This window comes from Anolis carolinensis, chromosome 3 (assembly GCF_035594765.1).
Source record: "Anolis carolinensis isolate JA03-04 chromosome 3, rAnoCar3.1.pri, whole genome shotgun sequence".
NCBI lineage: Eukaryota > Metazoa > Chordata > Lepidosauria > Squamata > Dactyloidae > Anolis > Anolis carolinensis.
In genome coordinates, this window is record NC_085843.1 from 186726884 (window position 1) to 186738082 (window position 11199).

Genomic DNA, 11199 nt, shown 5'->3' on the forward strand with positions numbered 1-11199 from the left:
AGTACAAATTATTTAAAATTTATTTTTATTGAGAATAAAAAGATGTCAGAAAAAAAACATAGTACAAATTACAGAATTAAATGCATAAAAGAACACTCACTTAAAACATCATGAATAAAACACACAATGTATCAATTCCAGGATAAAGTAGGGCTATCGCTGGGGTGCTGTGAGTTTTTCGAGCGGTATGGCTATGTTCCTGTAGCATTCTCTCCTGACGTTTCGCCTGCATCTATGACATCATGATGATTATTTTCATGTGATTATGATTGTTTCCAGAATGCTTCTGGAACATGGCCCTACAGCCCGGAAAACTCACAGCAACCTAGCGATTCCGGCCATGGATGCTTTCGACAACACAGAGTGGAAGAATGTTTGCCAAGTTAATGATTGTGGGAACGCTCCCTTGTGTAACTGACCACCGGCGAAAGAGTCCCTGGTGGACGAGGCCAGGCAGGCCCGGGCTGTGGGCCTGCCTGGCCTCTTCCTTCTCTGCCCCATCTGCCCGTCTCTGGCTGGTGTGGGGGGAGGCCCACGAGGACGGCGCCCGCGCAGCAGAAACGTCTTCCTGATATGTTTATCCCCTAATCAGTTCATTAGTTATAAACAACATGACATTAGAAGTTAGGAAGCGGTTGATATTAATTTTTATTTAACTAGTTGATGTTTAATCCGTCACGCCGAGCTGCCTCGGAGCGAGAGAGAGAGAGAGAGAGAGCGCGGAGGAGGGGGCGCGAGGAGGGAGGGAAGGAAGGGGGAGATGCCTGACAACAGCCACTTAGGCTCCGCCAAGGATGCCCCTCCCCTTGGCAAGAGGTGGCTCTCTGGTCTGAGGGAACCGGGAGCACCCCCTTTCGGAGGTGGGGTGCGGGGAGAAGAGCCTTAGGAGAATTTGTGGCACCACAAGCTCCCAATTTCCCTCTCTCACCCACCCCATGACGTCGTTTCTCTGGTCTTTCTCTCGCACCTAAACCCCAATGCTTAGGACTCACAACAGCCCTGTGTCAATTTTTTTTTCGTGTCAGGAGCAACTTGAGTCGCTTCTGGAGTGAGAGAATTGGCCCGTCTGCAAGGATGTTGCCCAGGGGACGCCCGGATGTTTTTACCATCCTCCGATGGCCTAGGGCAGGGGTCCCCAAACTAAGGCCCGGGGGCCGGATGCGGCCCATCGAAGCCATTTATCCGGCCCCCATGGCACAAGGGCAGAAGGGGGTTGGGCTAAATGACCCAATGGGTCTCTTCTTCTCTTATAACCATTATTATTATTATTATTATTATTATTATTATTATTATTATTATTATTATTATTATTATTAGAAACACAACAAGATGAGTCCACAGCAGACACTCTGCTGGCTGTTGAATTGGATCACACGTCGGACACTTCCCAAGTGTCTAGGACTGTGTGACGTATGGTGAATAATGCACGCAGATCCCAGTTAGGTGGCCTTCTGCAGCTGGCAGGTGGTAATTTTGTCAGCGCCAATTGTGTTTAGTGCAGGCCAAGGTCTTGAGGCCCTTCACCCAGTGTGCCCATCACTACTGGGACCACCTTGACTGGCTTGTGCCAGAGTCTTTGTAATTCGATCTTTAAATCCTCATATCGTGTCAGCTTTTCCAGTTGTTTCTCCTCAATCTTGCTGTCACCTGGTATTGCAACATCGGCAATCCATACTTTGTTTTTTTAACACGATTGTGAGGTCAGGAGTATTGTGTTCCAAAACCCTGTATTATTATTATTATTATTATTATTATTATTATTATTATTATTAACATTGAGGCTGTGTGGCCTTCTGTCAGGGATGCTTTGCTTGTGCTTTCGGTGCACAAAGGCAGAAGGGGATTGGACTCGATGTCCCAAAGGGTCTCTTCCAACCCTCTTTTTTATTGTTGTTGTTATTATTATTATTATTAATTATTATTATTGCTCAGTGGCCAACTATAGTCCGGCCCTCCAACGGTCCGAAGGATCGTAAACTGGCCCCCTGTTTAAAAAGTTTGGGGACCCCTGGCCTAGGGGATAAAAGCCTCGTGAATTGAAGGTTGGGTTGCTGACCTGAAAGCTGCCAGGTTCGAATCTCACCGGGGAGAGCGTGGATGAGCTCCCTCTATCAGCTCCAGCTCCATGAGGGGACTTGAGAGAAGCCTCCCACAAGGATGGTAAAACATCAAAACATCCGGGCGTCCCCTGGGTAACGTCCTTGCAGACGGCCAATTCTCCCACTCCAGAAGCAACTCCGGTTGCTCCTGACACGAAGAAAAAAACAAAACCATCCTTGTGGGAGGCTTCTTTCATGTCTCCGCATGGAGCTGGAGCTGAAAGAGGGAGCTCATCCGCACTCTCCCTGGGTGGGATTCGAACCTGGCAGCTTTCAGGTCAGCAACCCAACCTTCAAGTCACTTAATCCACTACGCCATCTGGGGGCTCCGCCCTGTGTCAATGAGCCTGTTGGAATCTATGAGCGGTTAGACTCAAAAATAACCCTCTTTCTGAGGGAGATTCCCTAAAATATAGCAGCGAGGCAGAAGCACACTTCCAAACAGCAGAAACTTACATGAGGTGAGTTTAGGGAAGCCTTTCTTCTTAGGATGGCAAAGTCAGCTTAAAAGTTCAAAAGGTATTTATTGAGGTAAAAAGAAATCCATTGTAAATAGAAAAAGGTTTTGGAGCTAACTAGCTGTCTAAGCTAGCACTAAAAAGGTAAAGTTCTCCCCTGACGTTAAGTCCAGTCATGCCTGACTCTGGGGGTTGGTGCTCATCTCCATGTCTAAGCCAAAGAGCCGGGCGTTGTCCGTAGACACTTCCAAGGTCATGTGGCCGGCATTACTTTCCCGCCGGAGCGGTACCTATTGATCTACTCACAGTGGCATGTTTTCGAACTGCTAGGTTGGCAGAAGCTGGAGCTAACAGCGGCGAGCAGCTCCCAGGGTTTGAACCTCGGACCTTTCGGTCTGCAAGTTCAGCAGTGCTTTAACCCACTTCGCCACCGGGGCTCCTAAGCTAGCACTAAGGTAAGGTAAAAATAACAAAGATATCTAAATAGCTACATTTTGCCTAGGAGAGTGGAAAAATGTGTCCTTCTTGGTAGGAAGACGAAAGAAAGAAAAATAATGGCTACCACCGCCTGGTCCGACCCTTCTTTGGGGCAATAAACATTCCAATCTAAATAGGGGAAGTTACCTCATCCCTGAAGAGATCACATTGCTAAAACAACAAGGTGAAGGGGTGGATGTAAACAGGATAGGAATAGAGGGAAATCAGCAAAGCCAGGCATGCATGGGATTTTTTTTTCCATGTCAGGAGCAACCGGAGTTGCTTCTGGAGTGAGAGAATTGGCCGTCTGCAAGGACGTTGCCCAGGGGACGCCCGGATGTTTTTTGATGTTTTTACCATCTTTGTGGGAAACTTCTCTCATGTCCCCGCATGGAGCTGGAGCTGATAGAGGGAGCTCATCTGCGCTCTCCCCTGGGTGGGATTCGAACCTGGCAGCTTTCAGGTCAGCAACCCAACCTTCAAGGCTTTTATCCCCTAGGCCATCGGAGGCTCCTGATGCATGGGATTATAGAGAGGTTTCCCTCCGTCTAATCTATCCACTACATATCTAATATATGAGATTTGTGTAGTTCAGGATGATTTCCAACAGAGCCTCAAGTGCAATCCTAAACCATCCTGAGGAATGGAAGCTCATCCCAGCTCACCACGCCTAAGTTTCTGCTGGCAATGAAGTTCCCTTCTGGTACTCTCTTATATTTATAGTGCAATCGCCCCAACTCAGGGTTATTTTTGATCCCAACGGTCCAGACTCCCCAGCAGTGAGGGCCCTGCCCTGAGAAGCTTTCTCTGGCTCCCGCCTTCCACAACCCCCGTTAACGAGGAAACACAAGCGCCCGGCTTTGAAATATATCCATCCACGATGAATCACTCGCCCCTTCTATCTGCAGCATAAAGGAAATAGTTCACATTCCCAAGAAAATTGCCCGTTCTGCCTCGGTTAATCGTTAACTCTCGTCGAGAAAAGTTCCCAGGGAACGGAGGCAGGCGGAGGAGGAGGAGAGGGCCGGGAAGCGGACTTTCTCGCCGTCTTCGCGGCAAGAGAGGAAGGCAAAAGAGGGGGGGGGGATCAGTCCAGCCTCGGAGGGTAACGTAAAACTAACAGGAAGGAAGAGAAATAAAGACACAGACACATGGAGACAAGAGAACCATTTCAATGTGTTAGTTTCCCCAACAGGATTGAGAAGGAGGCTCTGTTGGCAGCAGGAAAGTCGTTTGGCACTTCCACGTCGGATGGCAGGGCAAGGCAATGGAAGGAGGGTTGCTGTGAGTTTTTCGGGATATATAGCCATGTTCCAGTAGCATTCTCTCCTGACGTTTCGCCTGCATCTATGGCAGACATCCTCAGAGGTTTGAGACCTCACAAACTTCTAAGAATGCTTGTCATAATAATAATAATAATAATAATAATAATAATAATAATAATAATAATAATAATAATAATTTTTTTTTCTAGATCGCCCTTTCTCCCTGAAGGGACTCAGGGCGGTTTGCAGACACAAACATTCCATGCCTCCAATGAGTACAAACACATCAACATAATAAGAGATAATGCACAGTAACAGCAGTAACTTTACAACAAAAAATTAAATAATTTTTATGATTATTTTATTATTATGATTATAATTTTATGATTTTTTAAAAAAATATTAAATAATCATAATCATGTCATAGATGCAGGCGAAACGTCAGGAGAGAATGCTACAGGAACATGATCATATAGCTCGACAAACTCACAGCAGCCCAGGCCTTGAAATCCTTGGACAACACAAATGGAGGGAGGGATCACTAAAGGGGGGGGGGGCTCATTCCTATCCCTTTCTTGGTACAAAAGGTGGGAGTCCTCCTGCTTTAAGTTTCATCCCCTTGGGACAGTCCAATCTGTTACATGTCCAGTTGTCCACGTGTATAACCAAATGCTTGGTTGTTGTGTGTTTTCCGGGCTGTATGGTCATGTTCCGGAAGCATTCTCTCCTGACGTTTCGCCTCCATCTCTGGCATTTCCAGCCTGTATGGTCATGTTCCAGAAGCATTCTCTCCTGACGTTTCGCCCCCATCTCTGGCAGGCATCCTCCGAGGTTGTGAGGTGTTGGCGATGTCATCCCTGCTTTTTTTTAGAACACCATATCAGTTATCAAGAGGAGAAAAATAAACTCCTTTATATTGTCCTATTAACGGCCTAAACCAAGACAACCGGTGACATGGGTCATGTTGTACTTCAACACTTGGAAGGACCTATTTTGCCCTTTGGATGTTGTCGTTTATGTAGCTCTTCTTCTAGGATTCATACCAACCCTTTTGCTAGTGATGTGTTATGACAACCGCAGAGAGACAGTGGCTGGCTCCTCAGCCACAACACTCCTTTGAGAACAGATTAAAGACATTGTGATACTATATTGCTCATTGCCCTTTTACTTAAACCTTCCAAGTAACTTACAGTTTCTCTAGTTCCTGATCCATAAATGGGTCAACTAGCAGCTCAGCTTTGTCTGGGAAGGCCCATCTCCCTCTCTGCCCTCCACAAGTGTCCTAACCCTTGTGTCTCCTCTCTCTGTCCCCGGAGTCTCTTCAGAGACTTCTAGCCCTTTCCCTTTCCCTGTATATATAATCCACACACTCCCCAAACAAGAAACCACTTGAACTCGGTGTTATTCTTGTATTGACCCGCGACGTTTATCTCTTGCCATTGTTGTTAACCTGCGGCACTTTAAGCGTCCTGTTTGTCACTTGTCCAGGTACATCTGTTCTTTCTTTCTTTGCCTGTGTGCTTAGAAATGAAGGGAAGACATCCCAGAAGGAGCCAGTTGCTGACTTAGCGGAGTTCGTCAGAAAGTGGAGAAGATTCCCCGCCCAAGCTTCCCCTCGTTTCGCTCTTACGCAGGACATTTGAAGTCTTCTCAACGGGTTTTTTGCCTTTCAGAAGCAACTCCACATTCTCGTCTTCTCTCTCAGTTTTGTCAACTTCGTCAACTGTCGCAAGAGAGGCAATTCTGGGAGCTAGATGCTGCTTTCCTTGTCCAGAACAGGCCGAAAGGGAATTCGCCTATATACACACAGGCATCTCCTGTACCAGGAGCCTACGGTGGCGCAGTGGGTTAAACCCTTGTGCCGGCAGGACTGATGACTTTGAAGGTTGGGTTGCTGACCTAAAGGTTGCCGGTTCGAATCTAACCAGAGGAACAACTCGGATTGAGTTCTCTCTATCAGCTCCAGCTCCATGCAGGGACAGGAGAGAAGCCTCCCACAAAGTATCAAAACATCCAGGCGTCCCTTGGGTAACGTCTTTGCAGACAGCCAATTCTCTCACACCAGAAGCGACTTCCTGACACAGAAAAAAAATCTCCTGTACCAAAACTTTATCCACCCGAGAATTTTTTAAAAGGTATTGGTATATGAAAATCAAGCATTCACGGACAATAAATCCACGTGCAAGGCTGGTTTGTGTGAACCCTTTTCTGCAGAGTCTACTGTAACACGAATGAGTGGCCTTCGGAAACCTTTAATTTGTTCCTGACCCTATCATTGAGCTAAGGGGAATATCCGTCTGGGGTCGGGATCCGCAATTTAAGAGGCAATGCCCCATACGAAGCGTTGCAGGCTCCATTCCTAAACGGAGTAATTGCAAGTGTACTGCAAGGAGACTGCAAAAACTGCTTTTGTTGGCCAGAACCAAATGGGACGCTGGCATACATAGACACACATGGTCCAATGGCACTGCTTGCTCTCCCCCGCCCCCAGATCTGTGATGGGAGGACTGCGTGGGCAGTCTGACTTCAAAACACAAAGCTATGCCACAACAAGGAGTGGGTGGATAGGTGGGTTGAACCTAGTGTTTGTCCCCCCCCCCCCCCCCCCCGCTCTTCACCTTTCAATTGTACTTTTAGGGCCCTTGGTTTTCCAGGCAACGGTCCACCCCTTTAACCCTTCCCTGCCAAGTTGTGCGAAGGGAGGGAAAAGAGAAAGGGTGCAGTCTGGGACCTGACGCAGAATCAGGCAGTCAGGTGACCCTTTGCCCCTTGTTGTGCCCCACATTCGTGCAAGGCGAGCTATTTTCTCTCCAAACTGGGAGTGGACTGGAAATTGAGATGCCTAGGATAAGGCAGGGCTTCTTTAACTTTTCCACTTGGGGCCCCTTTTGGTCCGAGAAATGTTTACCTGAGACCAGGTATATAATATAATATAATATAATATAATATAATATAATATAATATAATATAATATAATATAATATAATATTATATTATATTATATTATATTATATTATATTATATTATATTATATTATATTATATTATATACCTGGTTTCAGGTAAACATATAATATAATATAATATAATATAATATAATATAATATAATATAATATTATCTATATATATAAAGGGTAATGAAATTTCAGCCCAGGACAAAACAACAAAACTACACATCCCAGAAACACTAAACTTGGCAGCACAACCCCTCATCCATGCCTCTACGTTCATACAACAAAAAGAAAAGACAAAGTCCTAAATAGAGGGAGAGGAATAATTGTTTTTATCCAATTGCTGCCAGTTAGAAGGCTAAGCTCCGTCAGGGGAAAACCTTTACCCTTTACCTTAACTACCACCAATACCTCAATATTTTATTTTCCATACCACCATACTTTGCCACAGCAATCCGTGGCCGGGCACAGCTAGGATAATATAATACAGTATAATACAATACAATACAATATAGTATTATATTATATTATATATCCAAACTTTTTTTAGATAACAAATCAGCATTTGCCAGGCTTGCTAAACAGGCAGATTTCCTCCCTTTTTGTGAAGTACAATCAAGCCTTTTCTGCAGTCCACTGTAAACATACCGGTAGTCCACAACCAAATCGTGTAAACGCCTAAACAGCGAGGTGACATTTCAATTGTTTTTTCTTTTCAGGACCCCAACATTGAACTGAAGAGAACCCCATTTGGGGTCTGGACCCACGGTTTAACAAGCCCTGAAACTTATATATGTCCAGGAAATCTTGCTTTGAATGAGTACAGCACACCACACAGTTTCATTTTGAAAGCATGCTTAAAGGGAGTCTTGAGAAAAGAATCACCCGAATTCCCGAGAAAAAGCCTTTATTCCCCCCCATTTCCTGCCGGCAGTGTTCTAGGAGTAGCCCTTTCTCAGCTGAAAGACCTTGGGTGTTTCATGAAGCACTTTCCTCTGGGCTCCTCCAAGGGTATTTTCGACAGTGTGGCAGAACCTTGGTTTGATCTTCTCTGCTCTTTTCCCAGGCAGCAGGGAAAGTGCCTGCCTCCGGGTTGTCTCCCAGTAGGAAAGACTCCTGTCGGGTTTGGTCAGAAAGACCGCAAACGGGATTCGATCTGAACGCAAACATCCCCTTTCGAAACTCGAACTCACCATGGAGGGAATTCGGAAGGAGAGTGGAAAGGACAGAAGGGGAGAGATGGAAGACAGCGAAGAGAATGGCGTGGAGATAGAAGTCTTCCAACCTCTTAGCAAAGCAATAGAGACTTCACCGTGAAATTAAAATAATACTAATTCCCCGACGAAATGTATACTGTTTTAAAGTCCTCCCAAGAGCAGCCACCGAAAGAGTGATTTGTGGGTTGAAAACAGACAGATCTGGGGTGAGGGAGTTGCTGCCAGAAAAACTCAAAGCCTCTTTGTGTCTCTTTGTTATAGAGATAAAGCGGGATACAAATACTACTACTAATAATGTATTGTTAATGTAACAATGTTAATAATAATAATGTATTGTTAATGTAGTAATGCTAATGATAATGTATTGTACAATGTAATAATGTAAAGGGGGTAGTGTGTTGTCGAAGGCTGTTGTATGTCTTTCGGGCTGTGTGGCCATGTTCCAGAAGTATTCTCTCCTGATGTTTCGCCCACATCTATGGCAGGCATCCTCAGAGGTTGCGAGGGGGTAGCCTTATATGTCAAAAACAATTATGCAGCAGAAGAGGTGCAAGACTGAGGGGAAGTCATAGGGAGGAGGAAGCAAGCTTGTTTTCTGCTGCCTTGGAAACTAAGACTAGGAACAATGGCTTCAAACTACAGGAAAGGAGATTCCACTTGAACATTAGGAAGAACTTCCTCACTATGAGAGCTGTTCAGCAGTGGAACTCTCTGCCCCAGAGTGTGGTGGAGGTTAATCTTTGGAGGCTTTTAAGCAGAGGCTGGGCGGGCTTGTGAGTCATGGATAAACTAGGCAAGGAAAGGAAAAAATATATATCTGTGGAGAGTCCAGGGTGTGACAAGAGGATTTAAAAATAAGGATAATCTTGCCAACAAGGCCCAAGAATCTTTCTACAGACATATATTTAAGAGAGACATAATCAGATAAGACATTTGGGGTGCCTTGAATGCAATTTTCCTGCTTCTTGGCAGGGGGTTGGGGAGGTCTCTTCCAACTCTATGACCATGGAAGAACCACTGGAGTGTTGGTGGTTTCCGGGCTGTATGGCTGTGTTCTAGCAGCATTTTCTCCTGGAGATCCCAGCCGCAGATGCAGGCTAAACGTCAGGAGAAAATGCTACTAGAACATATAGCCTGGAAACTATACAACACAATAATAATAATACACAGACAACCGTGGCTTTCCACAAGGAGCAACCAGTGGAAGCGGTCAAATTAAAAGCCCCCCCTCAAGACAACCGGCATTGAGATGCAACAGGACCTCTCTGCCGTGTAATCCTAAACATGCCCACTCAGGAAGTCTAATTAACCGGGTAATGATCAATTAATGTTGCAGTCCTTTGCACACTTAGTTGGGAATAAGTCTAATTGAATTTAGCATTTCCCAAAAGAGTCAGGTTCAGATTAAAAAAAACAAAACAAAACACAAAGATGAGCAGAAATCTACTCATCAATGTTTTGGTTTTAAATGACGTCTAAGTCCTTCACTGGAAAACGACAAAACACTGTCAAAGTGAAAAAGTGGGCAAAGTGGCCCATGTAAACGCACCTCCACGTGGGAAAGAGGGCTTTCCATGGGGAGAAAAGGAATCCAGAATGAACTGCTTCAGCAGAGACCTAGCCACACTCCTTCGAGGTCCCTTTTGTGCAACCTTTCCTTCTCTCCCCAACTCTTTTCTTTGTAAATGTCCTTTAACTTGAATAAGAAGCAGCCTCATACTCAGAAGTCTTCCGCAGCTGCCTTTCAAAACCCTGGAAAGAAGATCTACTAAATTACAAGGACCTTTTCCACACTACAATAAGTCACCCCTTTGCATTCACTGGGGTTAGGGGACAAAACACACGAATAAAGACATTGATTTTATTTTTTTATAGGAATGTCTAGAACGGAGGCTGGAGGCTGATTACAGAATGGAGTGGATTCCCAATTACAGCAGGTGGCTAACTGGCTTTTGGATTGGGCAAAACAAATAAATAAACTAACAAACATAAACCCTTTCTGTCTGTAAACGGAATTCTTTCATTTCCTGTCGATTTAACGAGTTGCTGCGATTCTGGTAAAAACGGAACGGCGGAGGATAAGACCATACGCTGGTGGCTGACGATTTGGGAGGATTTAGGAAAAAGATACAAAGAGCTAGATGGGGGGAAATGTCTTTAACTCCCGGGATTCGCTGCTGCGTCGTCGACGTCTCTCGGCTCCAGCCTCGGCTTGGAAGCCTTGGGCAGCAAGTCTCCTCCAGTTGGAAAAGCAGGAGAGGCACTCTGGGAGCCCAAATGCTGTGGAGCTGCCCTCTAAGACATACTACTGCTACTACTACTAAACAATAATAACTTTAATAACAATAATAATAACTTTAATAGCCTGGGATCGAGAGGGGAGGAAGAGGAAGGCCGAGTTAGGGAAAAGAAAAGTAAAAGGAAAAAGCCATTGCTTTTGCCCCTAATCAGTACTGCCTAGGAAGAAAGCGCTTTTATTATGATTATGATTATTCATCATCATCATCACTTTAAGAATTCATGATAAATAACAACAATAATAATTAATAAAAATATTATTGATAATAATAGTTATAATAATAATATTTTTATTATCACTTGGCACAGTGGGTTAAAGGTTGGGTAGCTGATCTAAAGGCTGCCAGATTCAAATCCAACCCGGGGAGAGCGCGGATGAGCTCCCTCTGTCAGCTCCAGCTCCATACCAGGACATGAGAGAAGCCTCTCACAAG

The 11199-nt window shown here is 45.0% G+C and overlaps 1 long non-coding RNA gene across 7 annotated transcripts in view; it reads left to right on the forward strand.

Moving 5' to 3' along the window:
* The window catches only part of LOC103280422 (histone acetyltransferase KAT6B), a 35568-nt gene extending 26904 nt beyond the window's left edge, over positions 1–8664 (forward strand). For 3 of the 7 annotated variants that reach the window (XR_010004530.1, XR_010004529.1, XR_010004533.1), the window contains 2 exons: positions 5825–6867; positions 7970–8664. This is a non-coding gene — a long non-coding RNA (histone acetyltransferase KAT6B). Of the gene's footprint in view, positions 1–2327; positions 3013–5824; positions 6868–7969 lie in introns of those variants that run through there. The other 4 variants (XR_010004532.1, XR_507340.2, XR_010004528.1 and 1 more) reach the window with 4 other exon arrangements.
* The last annotated feature ends 2535 nt before the right edge of the window (positions 8665–11199 follow it).